This window comes from Gracilinanus agilis, chromosome 1 (assembly GCF_016433145.1).
Source record: "Gracilinanus agilis isolate LMUSP501 chromosome 1, AgileGrace, whole genome shotgun sequence".
NCBI classification, from domain to species: Eukaryota; Metazoa; Chordata; class Mammalia; order Didelphimorphia; family Didelphidae; genus Gracilinanus; species Gracilinanus agilis.
This window is the reverse complement of record NC_058130.1, coordinates 147,012,632-147,025,946: the sequence shown is the minus strand read 5'-3', so window position 1 is coordinate 147,025,946 and position 13,315 is coordinate 147,012,632. Positions and strand designations below refer to the sequence as shown.

Below are 13,315 nucleotides of genomic sequence, written 5' to 3'. Positions count from 1 at the left end.
TGCTAGGTTTCAGAATTCAGATCCTAGATCTTTTAAAAATAATAACTGACAGTAAGGTTAACAGAATAATTTACATGCTTTATTTCATTTGAACCTCACAACAACCCTATTAAACAGGTACTATGAATATAATTGTCCCCATTTAACAGATGAGAAAACTGAGGTTCAGATTAAGTGATCCATCCATAGTCACACTCTTCTTCAGAATGTTGATCCATTCTCATGGCTATAGGTCAGTGATGGCAAATCTTTTAGAGACCAAGTATCCAAACTGCAACCCTCATGTTGCATGTGAACCCTCCCCACACCCACCTACCTTACCCAAGACAGGAGAGGGAGAAAGTGCTCCCATTGGGGTGCTGGGCAGGGGGGTGGGTGATGAGAGAAATACCCTCAGGTGAGCATGGAGAGGGGGAGGAGAGCAGCCCCCTCCTGCACGCTGTAGCTGGGGTGCCATAGGTTCTCCAACATGACTATAGGTATTCCTCCTATACAGGTGGCTCCCATTATTTAATCCCCAGCTCTGACCATTCTCCTACTTTGCAGTCTTATATTCCCATCTCTCTACTAGATATTTTTTGTCTGGTTGCTGCTACCATCCCACCCAGTAACCAAAATATCATACTGGCTATATTTCTCCCTCCCATCTTCCTAACCATCCCTACTGTTATTCCAGACTTATAATCCTGTTTTAGTATTTCTTATTCCACATTTTCTATAACACCCATCTCTAATTTTTACCATCACCACCCTATACCATTGCTAATAGAGGTCCTGATGCCTAAATGACTACACTGGCCTTCTTTTATACAGTTAAATATAAAATAAAGGGATTGTACTATAAAATTTCTAAAATTTCTTCTAAGGCCCTAAAAAATCCTATCCCTTCTATGAAATCTCCATCATCTACCTCTCCCTCCATGGAACTAACTTTTTTAGAATTTGTCTGTACCACAAATTATTACATTTATACTGTCTCGTAATAATAATAATAATATTTTTGTGTGAGGATTCCCTTTAATATAAAGTTATATGAGTTGTTAAGATGGAAAAATTGAAGGCCCCACTGGCCACCTTTCTGGAAATGAACATCAACATTATATACCATCCTATCTCCTCCCATTAATTTTACTTATTAATAATCCTTTCTCTTTTTCTGAAATTCCATTTCTTACTATCTACTGGCACCTTTCTGCATAGTTACAAAAATGCCCAAGTCTCCCCATCTTCAAAAAAAATGTTCAGTTATTCCTGTCATCTTTTGAGATATCATCCTATACCTCTTCACCTTTTCATAGCATTTTTTCAGAGGAGATGATTTTCTTAGCCAGCTCTTTACTTCCTAAGTCTGTCTTTTCTTCAAAATTCCTTAACTTCAATTGGCAGCAATGCCAAAAAATGTCACCTATCTCCACAGGGATTTCTGTTTTGTTTTGTTTTGTTTTGTTTTGCTGAGGTCTTCCTAATTCTTAGCTATCTAGGTTTTTCCTAGGTTTCAATTTGTAAATTAGCTCCTTTAATACTTAGCTCTTTTAACAAGAGATCTCCAGGCCCATCTTCAGAGTCTTTTCAGTTTGGTTGGATCTCCTAAAGATTAAGTTCTTCTGGAATAAGCCTAGGAACACCCAAGGCTTGTGTCTTCAACTATATTTTGTAGCCCTCAGAGGTGAGTGGAAAGCTGGGTGCATAGTTGATGCTCAAGAAATACTTGAATTGATTCTGGGATTGGAAAATGTTGTAGGCCATAGGGAAAGGACAGATCTTCAGTGTACAGATGATAAAACCAAGAATTATGGAGACTGAGCAACTTGACCAAGGCCATACAAATAGTAAGTGTCAAAGAAAGGATTTGAAACTAGATCTACTGACTTCAGAGTCAGAACTCTAATGCCTTTACCATGCTTCTATTACTAACTTGAGAGATCTGATTGTTAAATTTTCAATGTGAGTATTTATACCCCACAAATCAGCAATATCATAAATCAGAGATTGGTTTATTGTTCAGACTTAAAAATGTTAATAATGCAGATTAAACTTAAAAGTATGTATGCAGATTATTTTCTCCTAGAGAATCTGATTGTTAAATATTTATCAGCACACCCATTATTGCTCTATAAACATTGCTTAAGTTCTGCAATTTAATAGAAGGCTCACAGAATAAAGTCATCACTGGATGCTGGTCTAAAAGTAGAAATAATAATAAAAATAGTATTAATAGTAATAGCAATAATTAGCATTTATATAATAGTTTAAGATTTTCAGAATGTCTTATATCAATTATTTCATTAGGGTCTCCCAAAACTTCTGGAAGGGGAGCCAGTGCAAAAAAAAAAAAACATTTATTTTATTTTTATTAATGCCTGGATTTTTTTACATCACATTTGTTCTCAAATATATTCTTCCCTTTACCCACTGAGCCATTGTTTGAAGGAAATATTTAAAAATAAGTTAGTAAAAAAGACAGCTTAGCAAAATGAACCAACATATCAGAGAATACATGCAATATTCCATAGCCACAGTCCTTCGCTTCTGCAAAAAAGGAAAAGAGATACATTTTCTCAACTCTTCTAAGTGTAAAGTTTGGTCATTATAATTTTTAATTAATTTTTTTTCTCCCAGATTGCATATTGATCCAATTTTCAATCATCATTTTCTGCCCTCTTGCAATCCATGTTCTCCCCTCTCCCCAAGAAGCAGGTGATATGATGTAGATTATACATGGGTTATTATACAATACATATTTATTCTGCATTCAGACTCCATCGGTTCCTTCTAGTAGCATGAAGCAGAGCCTTTTTTATCGTGAGTCCCTTGGAGTTGTCTTGGATCCTTGCGTTGCTGACACTCGTTAGGTCATTCATAGTTGATCAATCGTTGTACATTATTACTGTTCCTGTATACAGCGATCTCCAGGTTCTGCTCGCTTCACTTTGCATCACTTTATACTTGTCTTTCCAGGTTTTGTGTGGTCATCTTGTCCATCATTTCTTATGGCACAATAGTATTCCAATACAATAATATGCAATAATATCAAAAATACACAATTTGTTTAGCCATTCCCCAGTTGATGGACATCCCTTCATTATCCAGGTCTCTGCCACTACAAAAAGAGTTTCATAAATATTTTGTGCACAAGTATGTCCTTTTCCTCCATCTTTGATCTCGTTGGGCTACAGACCTGGTGAAGGTATTGCTGGGTCTAAGGGTACCCACAGTTTTATGGCCTTTTGTGCATGGTTCCAAATTGCCTTCCAGAATGGTTGGTCTTTGGTCACTATAATTAACAAATAACATTAAACTTGTGATAAAGACATGAAGGTGGCAGAGACATTAATGAGTTCTAGTGACGAATATCAGGAAAGGGGACAAGTTGTAATGGAAAGATTATTTAACTTGGAATCGAAAGATTTACACACAAGTCATCGCTCTATCACTGACTAGCTGAGAGAAATCAGGCATGAGTTGTGGCAGCTTCTGGGCCTCAGTTTCCTTGCTCTAAATCATAATCCCATTGGTGTTACAGGTGGTTGTTAGGAAGCTCACTGGGATAAGGGATATGAAACACTTTGTAAACTGTCAAGAACCCTGGAAATGTCAGCAAGAATAAGCATGAACGTGTTCTATCAGGGTGCAAGGCTAGACGTGTGATGGGTGTGATGGTCTCTTTCACAGCTGGGCCCCAAGAAACTGATGAAGGCCATTCTAGCAAATGTAAGTTGAGAGTGTTTTATCAAGTATTAGGGAGAGAGAGAAAGGAGCAGTGACTAAGACAGTGACAGAAAGGGCTATTAACTGTGAAATTTGAAAAAGAAGCAAGGGAGGATATTAGAAACCAGAGGCCACTGGCATAGCTAAATATTAATAACAAGGCTCTGCTAGAATCCTGCAGCAAAGGCTGATGGAGCAGATGAGATTCATTCATTTGATAGCTATGTACGGAGGACCTACCCTGGGCATAGCCTTCTGGTCAGTTGTGGGGAGGAAATGAAGATTAGGGAGACATAGTCTCAGTTCTCAAGGAAAGCTTACAGCAGGGAAGATTTAGCATGTATGTACACACCTATAATAAAAGCCAGAATGTCACAGAGCCAGAAGAGAGAAATAGTTCTTAAATCCATAATTTACCAGAATTGCAGAGATAGAGTAAGAAGGGAACTTAGAGATCATCTAGTCCAAATGTTTCATTTTACAGATGGGGAAGCTGAGATCTCGAGAAATGAAATGACTTTCCCAAAAATATACACACTTAGTAAGAAGAAAAAGCAGAAATGGAACCTAGCACTTATAACTTCCCAATTCAGTACACGTTTTCTGGACTTTACTGCCTTGCAGTATGGAAAGAATGAAGAAATGGAGGATGGAAGGGAGGAAAGAAAGAAGCAAGGGACAAAAGGAGAGAAGGAAGAGAAGAGGGATGGAGAGAGCATTGTTTTTGGAGAGGAGAATACCTAAGTTCAAATCCTTCCTCAGATACTGTCTCATAAGCTCTTTGAGTCTCATCTTCCTCACCTATAAAATTAGGGAGTCGAATTTGATGACCCTCGAAGGTCTCTGTTACCTCTAAATCTGTAATCTTGTGAAATCCTGCATCTGGTGGATAAAGCCAGTTCTCAGCTTGTTAATTAAGAGACATGAAATGTAACAGTAAAATGTAATTAGAGACCACAGTTTTCTCTTTAAATTAAAAAATAAAATCATTTCTAGGTACTTCAAGGAAAATGATAAAATTAGAAATGCTTATTGAGAGAAGGGATTGGCCGATATCCCAGTTTGCACTAATGAGAAAAGAGCACCAGACTGACAATGAGTTGGCCAGGCTTTTAAATCCCTCAACTTATTTTGTGATGTTGGTCAAGTCTATAGTTCTCAGGTTCATTCTCTGTAAAATGACACGTCATGAATCAACAATCAAGCATTAAGCATCTACTGTGTTCTAGGCACTGTGATAATAAGCAGTGGGGATATAAAGAAAAAGTGAAACATTTCCCTGTCCTTGAGAAGTCTACATTGCATTGGAGGAGATAACATAAACTGCATGAGAAGACTGAGTATACTGGACATAGATCAGAAAAACCTGAGTTCCCCAGGCCAATACTAGTTGGGTCACCTTAGACAAATCACTTAATGTTTCTCAGCCTTAGTTTTCTCATCTTAAAATGTGGATAATAATAATAGTACCTACTTAATATTTCTAGTTGTATGACCTTGGACAAGTCACTTAATGTTTCTTAGCCTCAGTTTCCTCATTAGTAAAATGGGGATGATGATAATAATAGTACCTACCTCCTGGGTGGATGAGGATAATATATTTGTAATGTGGTTTGCAAACATTATAGCACGGGATAAGTGATAACTATTATGATTATTTGTCTTAATTAAGTGCATTATTTATTTTTAACATTCATTTTTCTTTTTTTTATTAAGAAAAATTTTCCATGGTTACATGATTCGTGTTCTTTCCCTCCCCTCCTGCCACCTCCCTCCCATAGCTGATGCACAATTCCACTGGGTTTTACATGTGTCATTGATCAAGACCTATTTCCATATTATTGATATTTGCACTAGGGTGATCTTAACATTCATTTTTCAAAAAAAAAAGTTCCAAATTCTCTTCTTCCCTCTTACCCTTCCCTCCTCCATTGAGAAGGCGAGCTACATAATATCAATGGAGCATGTGATGCCATGCAAGACATATTTCCATATTAGCCATTGTACAAAAAAGAAAAGTAAGGAAAATAAAGTGAAAACATTATGCTCAGTGTCCATCAGTTCTCTCCCTGATGGGGAATAACATTTTTCCCATTAGATCCTTTGCAACTGTCTTGCACCATTGTACTGATCAGAGCAGCTAAGTCTTTCTCAGTTGGTAATCATAATATGCAGTGTTCTGATTCTGTTCATTTCACTTTGCATCCATTCATGTCTTCTCACGTATTTCCTGAGACCATCCCCTTCATCATTTCTTATAGCACAGTAGTATTTCGTCACAAACAAATGCCACCATTTGTTCAATCATTCCTCAACTGATGGGCATCTCCTTAATATCCAGTTCTTTGCCACCACAAAAAGATCTACTACAGACATTTTCATGCATATGGGTCCTTTTCTTTTTCCCTTAATCTCTTTGGAATACAGACCTGCCAGCGATTATTATTACATGTATAGATATATACAGAACATATATTAAGCAGATACAGATCAAAGATAACCTGAGAGGGGAAGCCAGCATCAGTTAGACCAGTGATTCCCAAAGTGGGTGCTACCACCCCCTGGTGGATGCTGCAGCTATCCAGAGAGGTGGTGATGGCCATAGGTGCATTTATCTTTCCTATTAATTGCTATTAAATTTTTTAAAAAATTAATTTCCAGGGGGCTAAGTAATATTTTTTTCTGGAAAGGGGGCGGTAGGCCAAAAAAGTTTGGGAGCCACTGAGTTAGAGGAACCAAGGAAGGCTTCATGTAGAAGATGCTTAAGCTGTGACTTGGGGGAACAAGGAATTCCCAGAGCCAGGTGAACAAGGAGAGCCTTCCAGGCATGAGAGATGATGAATATGAAGATGTGGAGAAGGGCGCTTGTATCATTTGTGAGAAACAGCAAATAGAACTGGATGGACTATAGAATACGAGAAGAGGAGAAATGTCTAAGTAGGTTGGAAGTACAATGGCCCAGGCTCTGCAAAAGTTCTCAGTGTCTAACAGAAAAGTTTATATTTGTCCGCTGAGGGGATGAGTAGCTACAGTTTATTGAGGAGAAGGGTAACATAACTAGACTTACACTTTAGGAAAATCAGTTTGGCTATACGAGGAATGGAGCGGAGTGAGAAAAGACTGGAGGCAAAAAAACCAATTAAAAGGCTCTTGCAATAGTTCAGTGAGAGGGGATGAGGGCCTAAACTAGGAGTGTTGTGTGAATAGATAACAATAATAAAAATAATGATAACTTCCATTTATATAACACCTATTATGTGCCAAGGACTCTGATAAGTGCTTTACAAATATCAATATTATCTCACTAGAGCCTCACAACAATCCTGGGAGGTAAGAGCTCTTCTTGTCACCACTTTACATTTAAGGAAACTGAGGCAAACTGAGGCTAAACGACTTTCCCAATCACACAACTAATGTCTGAAATGGGACATAAATTCAGATCTTCCTGAGTGCCAGGCCCAGTGTTCTTTCCATTGCATGATTTATGTGGTTGGAATATAGAGAAAAGAACCTTTACAAGAGATAGTGTGAAGATAATAAAGAGAGACAAGATTTGACAGCTGCTTAGATATATGGCATGAATGCAAATGAGGAGAGAAGGGTGACCCGAAAGCTATGAATGTAGGTGCCTGGAAAGATGGTAGAGTCCTTGACAATGACAGGCAAATTCAGAAAAGGGGGAAGCTTGGGAAGGAACGATAAGGAATTCTATGCTAGATCTTTTGGGTTTGAGATGCCTACAGAACATCCAATTCAAAATATCCCAGTGGCTGGTATTGGCATTGTGGAAATGAAGCTCAGGAGAGAGATTAGTGCTGGATGTAGAACTCAGAGTCTTCTGCATAGAGATGATAATGAAAACCAGGGGAACTGATGAAATCAAGGGAAAGAAAATATAAAAGAAAAGTGTGCCCAGGACACTTTTGGAGTATACCTTTAGGTACTTAAAGGTCTATAATAGATATACAATTGAAAGGGACCATCTAAGCCATTTCATACAAGTCTTTCATTTTACAGACGAGCAGCCTGAGGCTAAAAGAGGTCAGTCTCTTGACTTGCTCTAGGTCACCCAGAAAGTAACAGAGATGGAATTTGAACTTATGTTATTTCACTCAAAACTCAGCATTCTTTCCACAATACAGTGTGTGGAATTAGATGATCTCTCAAGTCCTTTCTTTCTTTCTTTCCTTTTTTTCTCAGCTAACATATGGTTTAATATCCTTTCAGAAGTGGGAGAGCTTTTCATTTTACCTGCCAGAATGAAAAGAAACAGTCTTTGATGTTAAAGCTTTTATGATGACTAATATAGGGGAAAGTAAATAAACAGTGCTGGAGAACTCATACACATTCACACACAAACATATCAACTCTTTTCTCTACATTCTATTGTATTTTTATTTATTATGTAAAATATTTTTTCAATTATATTTTAATGGCTACTCTCAGGAGCTTTTTGGACTGCCTCGCTGACAGCAGACCTACAAAACAGAAAACCACATACTTAGATTTACGTACATATTAATAAGGCATTTAATAACAGGTATTGAATAATATATTTCAAAATAATCATTTAACAATTCATTTCCATATTCTAATGTTGTACATAGAACAATGGCAAATTGCCTCTAATTTTTTTTTTTTTTTGCTTTTTTTTGTTGTAACCAATTAATGATTGGGGCAGATGCTCTAATTTGTTTTAAGTTAGGTTTTCATTTAATTTAATTATTTAGCATCTAAAGATCTTTCTAGCTAAAATATTCTAGTACTAATTTAGGTGGACGCCAATCATAATACTTGGTGTATAATAGACATTTAATAAATTCTTGTTGTTTGGTTGGAGGTTGTTGACAACATCACACTAGTAACAGCATAAGAGAGGGAGGTAACATTTAAAATGTATGAAGAGGGGGCAGCTGGGTGGCTCAGTGGATAGAGAGTCAGGCCAAGAGACAGAAGATCCAGGGTTCAAATCTGAATTCAGATACTTTCTAGTTGTGTGACCCTGGGTAAGTCACTTAATCCCCATTGCCTAAACCTCATCACTCTTCTGCCTTAGAACCAATGCAGGGTATTGATTCTAAGATGGAAGGTGAGGGTTTTTTTTTTAAATGAAAATAAAAAAAGAAAAGAAAATATATAAAGAAAATGTTTGAAACTGAAATCCTCTTCCATCACACCTCTTGTTATAGCCTCAGGTGTTCAGCGACTCTATAGAGCAGAAATTTTAGCTAATCCTTTCAAGGTAGAAAGACTTCAAGCATAGACCCAGTGATGAATTTTGCATCCATCCTCTGAGGCTTTGATTAGTTGTATGGCTAAAGATGGCTATTTTGGGCCAGGAAAACATAACTCGTGAAGACCATCTGTGAAAGCATGTGGAAATTGTGGTTTATGTCAATGGAGGGAGTGAGAATATTCCAGGATGTCTGAGACAGCAGTTAACTAGAATATATAGTCGTAAGTGAAGAAATCTGCTAACAAAGATTGAGGATAAGTGAGGGAATGTTCTCAGCATCTATCTTATAGGAAAAGAATATTTTTTAAAAACCTAGAAAATGTGGGCAGTATTTTGTTCTTGGAATTTTGGTTTTTTTCTCTAATCTCAAGTTCCTTCTCCTTTCCTATCTAAGCTGTCTCCTATTCAGCTGGGATCTCATCCCCCGTGTCCATTGCCCTGGCCTTCTAAGCCCTGCTGAGTCAGAAGGAGACATGGAAAATTGCAATTCTGACCATACCGGTATGGAGATAAAGAGTAGAGACTCAACAAGTGCTGTTAAAGGGGGAAAAACAGGTTAAGTCAAAGGGCTAGTTCCTTACAGTTCTTGATTTCATATGGACTTCTTGGCCCAAAAGTCTCCTCTGGCAAGTGGTTTTCCTAAGAGCCTTAAGGTTTCCCAGTAGTTCCTTTTTTGTTTCATTGCTTTGTAGATACCCTGGACTTTTTAGTTCATACCTAGACAGTTAGATGGCCCAATGGATAGAGTGCAGGTCTTAGAGCCAGGAAGCCCTAAGTTCAAATATTGCCTTAGACATTTAGTAGCTATGTGGTGCTGGGTAAGTCACTTAACCCCTTTCAGCCTCAGTTTCCTCATCTCTAAAATGGAGGTAATAATACCAGTTACCTCACAGAGTTGTTGTAAGGATCAAATACGAAAATAAATGTTAAATACTTTGCAAAACTTTTAAGTCCTACATTAATGGTAGCTACCATCATCATTATCACCACAATTATTAATACTTTCTTCTGAACTCAGACCTTGCATCTTCTGCCCCAGGTAGGAATAGTCTTTCCCTGCCTGGGTGTTTGTCTAATCACCTATAGGCATGTATATGGCCATGGGCAGGATGTAGCAATGTTTCTTTAGCCCCACTTTTAACTATATGCTCCCCAGTATTTACATACTTCCTACTCAAGTGCATTCCTCATGGTGTTTCTCCGAGTACCCTGCAAATCCCTTGCCTAATCCTTGGTTGACTTTCCTTGAGCTACACCTGCTAAATTAATGACTGTCAAAACTTAGAAATGAGTAAGCTCCGCTGCCCACAATGATTTATTCTTCCTGTGGGTCCATGGCAAGGTTAATTTGTCTTAATAAGGAGCACATCACAACTGTTCCCATGAAAACTCTAGTTAGCATCTTCCACAAATGGAGTCATCCACCATCATTAAGTAGTGTTGGCTGTGCATAGGACTGTTGTAGACCTTGCAAAGCAAAGACATATATATTTTTTTAATTTAAAATTTTTTATTTAAAGAATATTTTTCCATGGTTACATGATTCATGATCCCCTGCTCTTTCCTTCCCCCTCCCAAAGCTGGCAAGCAGTTCCACTGGTTTATACATGTATTATTGTTCAAAACCTATTTCTGTGTTATTCATATTAAAGCAAACAGGTATTAAAGCAGCAAAGAAAGGGAGTTGCTCACCAATTCCCAGACCTATTCATAAAGGCACTCTCTTTAAGTGACCTTGGTGTCACACTCACTTTTTTATCTGGGTTAGGGAGCCTTCTAGTAGCCACCCTCAAGCCTTCTTTTCTGAATTTTCCAAGTCCCAGGCCCAGCAAGAAATTCTTCTTCTATTCTCTTTTATCTGCTAAAAACAAGATAGGTTGAAATTAGGATTTTAAAAGAAAACTCAGGGAAGACATGAAAAGAATGGTGCTTAGAAAGTCATGTCAGAAGCATAGGATGATTGTTTCCAAGATGAATCTTTTCTTCTTGACTCATTTAGCTTTGGCATTTCCACCTTTCCCCTTTTTATGCCCTTCCTCATCCTCCTCCATCTCCCCTTTCTCCTCCCTTCTTCCATCTCTTTCCTTCTCTTTCCCCCCCCCCTCTCTCTCTTCCCCTCTGCTCTGTGTGAGAGCCTCTACTTCTTAATGCAGAGCAATGAAATGGGTCTTTGCTACTAAAAATTGCAGTCTCCTTTCTCAAAAGATAGCCAAGCAATCACGATTTCAATTCCCAATTCTCAAGTATCCCTTTTCTCATAGGCTTTGAATAGGGGAAACTCTAAGGAGATGCATTATGATTAAATACAAGACGATATTATATGATATAGTATGCTGTCATATGATCCCACACAACCTCATAAGATGCTAGATCTGTGAGCTCAGGGCAGACATAGATACTCCCTTCTTTTAAATCCTTTGACATTATACAAGGGCCATGGCTCACACTGGCTATCTCTCTCCTATTTCTGTTTCATGCAATTCATAAAAAAACAATGCACTATAGTAAACATTTACTAAGTGCTTACTGTAGTCAAAAAACCTATGGTAGGGAGTGAGAGAGTGTACAAAAAAAAAAAAATCCTTCCTTCAGGGAATCTAGTGTCTAGTCTCTATCTTTGCCAGTGTTGCTCAGTCTTGAGCCTGAAACAAATATTTACAGGCCTATAAAATTTATGCTGCTAAAAATCCTTCTTTGATATGCCCTATACATTTGAAAAACCAACATTGCTCTATTCTCTTTCCTTTGTACTACCCTACCCACCCCTAGATTGCAGCATCCCCACCAGTGCAGCCCCTTCTTTGAGGCTCTGAAGGGGAGAGAGCAAGCCCAGACCTAGGAAATTTAATTTCTGAAAAAGCCAAAGTTTCTACCCCCAGGACCCAAAAGGAAAATAATCGCTCTAAGAGAGTCCACATAGATTTGCAGTGGCTTTACACATCTAGGTTTGCAAGGCTCTCTTGATTTTTTTCCTCCTGAGTGTTACCTGCTAATTGAATAAGCTGCCACTATATGGTCAGTGATATATTGACTATGGCTCAGTGGCCATAGAAGACAGGATCTTAGAGCTTGAAATGGCTTTTAGAGGTCAACTAGTTAATCTCTATCATTCTCTATATAATATAAAAGTAACTTGCCCAGGGTCACATAACTACTTGGTGTCCTGAAACCCAGCTCTCCCGATTCCAAGCCCAAGCTCTTTCCCCACCACAAACTGACTGCTAGCTTCCAAATAGCTAGGCTTTCCATAAGTATTCACAGAATCAAAGATTAGCATTATTATAGAATAGCATTATATATTTTTCCATTAAATTGTGCTTTTTCTTTAACAATAGGACTTTTTGTTGAAGTAGCTGGACATAAATATTAACTAGTCTTAGAATAATACTATATTAAAAGGACTGATAAAAAATTAGAGCAAAACTTAAAGGAATATAAACACAATGTATAGGCATAATGTCAATTACTAACCTCATTTACTTTTTAATCTAATCCTGATTTTATCTGAGATTAGAACAGACCTTAATTTATTAGCTGACCCTGAGTTCTTAAAGTTAGACCCTAAAGCTTCATGGAGTATTGCCAAGCCCTTCTTCAGCTAGACTATCTCACTTAATGTAATTTGAGTGAGCTTCAGGACTCTGATTTTCAGTATAAGGAAAGGCAGAACACCACAAGAGAATGCAGCATAAGATGGGAGTCAAAAGTAAGAAAATAAATGTCGTATTTTTATGGGAAATACAATTAGAGGGGCAGTCAGAGGGGACTGAAATATAATCGATCCCGTCAGAGCCCTGAGTGGATGAGAATATCAAAACCAGTAAATCCTTGTGGATTTTTAAAGAACTTTTTCCTAGGTTAGGCAGGGCCAGGCATTGAGGAGACAAAATAGGGATCCTCGACCTGGTGTGCAAGTCTACCATCAGGACTAGTATTGATTTATTTTAGGGGTGAACACCTGGGATATTAATGGCTAATTGATGTCCAAACACCATTTAAACCCTAACTCAGTTGGTGATTCAGGGGATTTGAAACTTCTAAGAGCTTCTTTATTTAGTGTGAGAAAGAGGCTACTAGTCCATTGAAAGAATCTTACCTTTGACTACTTTCTATTAATAGTTAGAATTTATGGGGGCAGCTGGGTGGCTCAGTGAATTGAGAGCCAGGCCCAGAGATGGGAGGTCCTGGGTTCTAATTTGGCTTCAAACACTTCCTAGCTGTGTGACCCTGGGCAAGTTACTTAACCCCCATTACCTAGCCCTTATCACTCTTCTGCCTTAGAACCAATACACAGTATTAATTCTAAGGTGGAAGGTAAGGGGGTTATATATATATATATAAATATATATATATATATATATATATATATAT

At 37.9% G+C, this 13,315-nt stretch overlaps 1 protein-coding gene across 2 annotated transcripts in view; it reads left to right on the top strand.

The window, feature by feature from the left end:
* The window catches only part of PRKCB (protein kinase C beta), a 707,688-nt gene that overhangs the window by 592,565 nt on the left and 101,808 nt on the right, over positions 1–13,315 (top strand). The gene's annotated exons all lie outside the window — the stretch shown is intronic.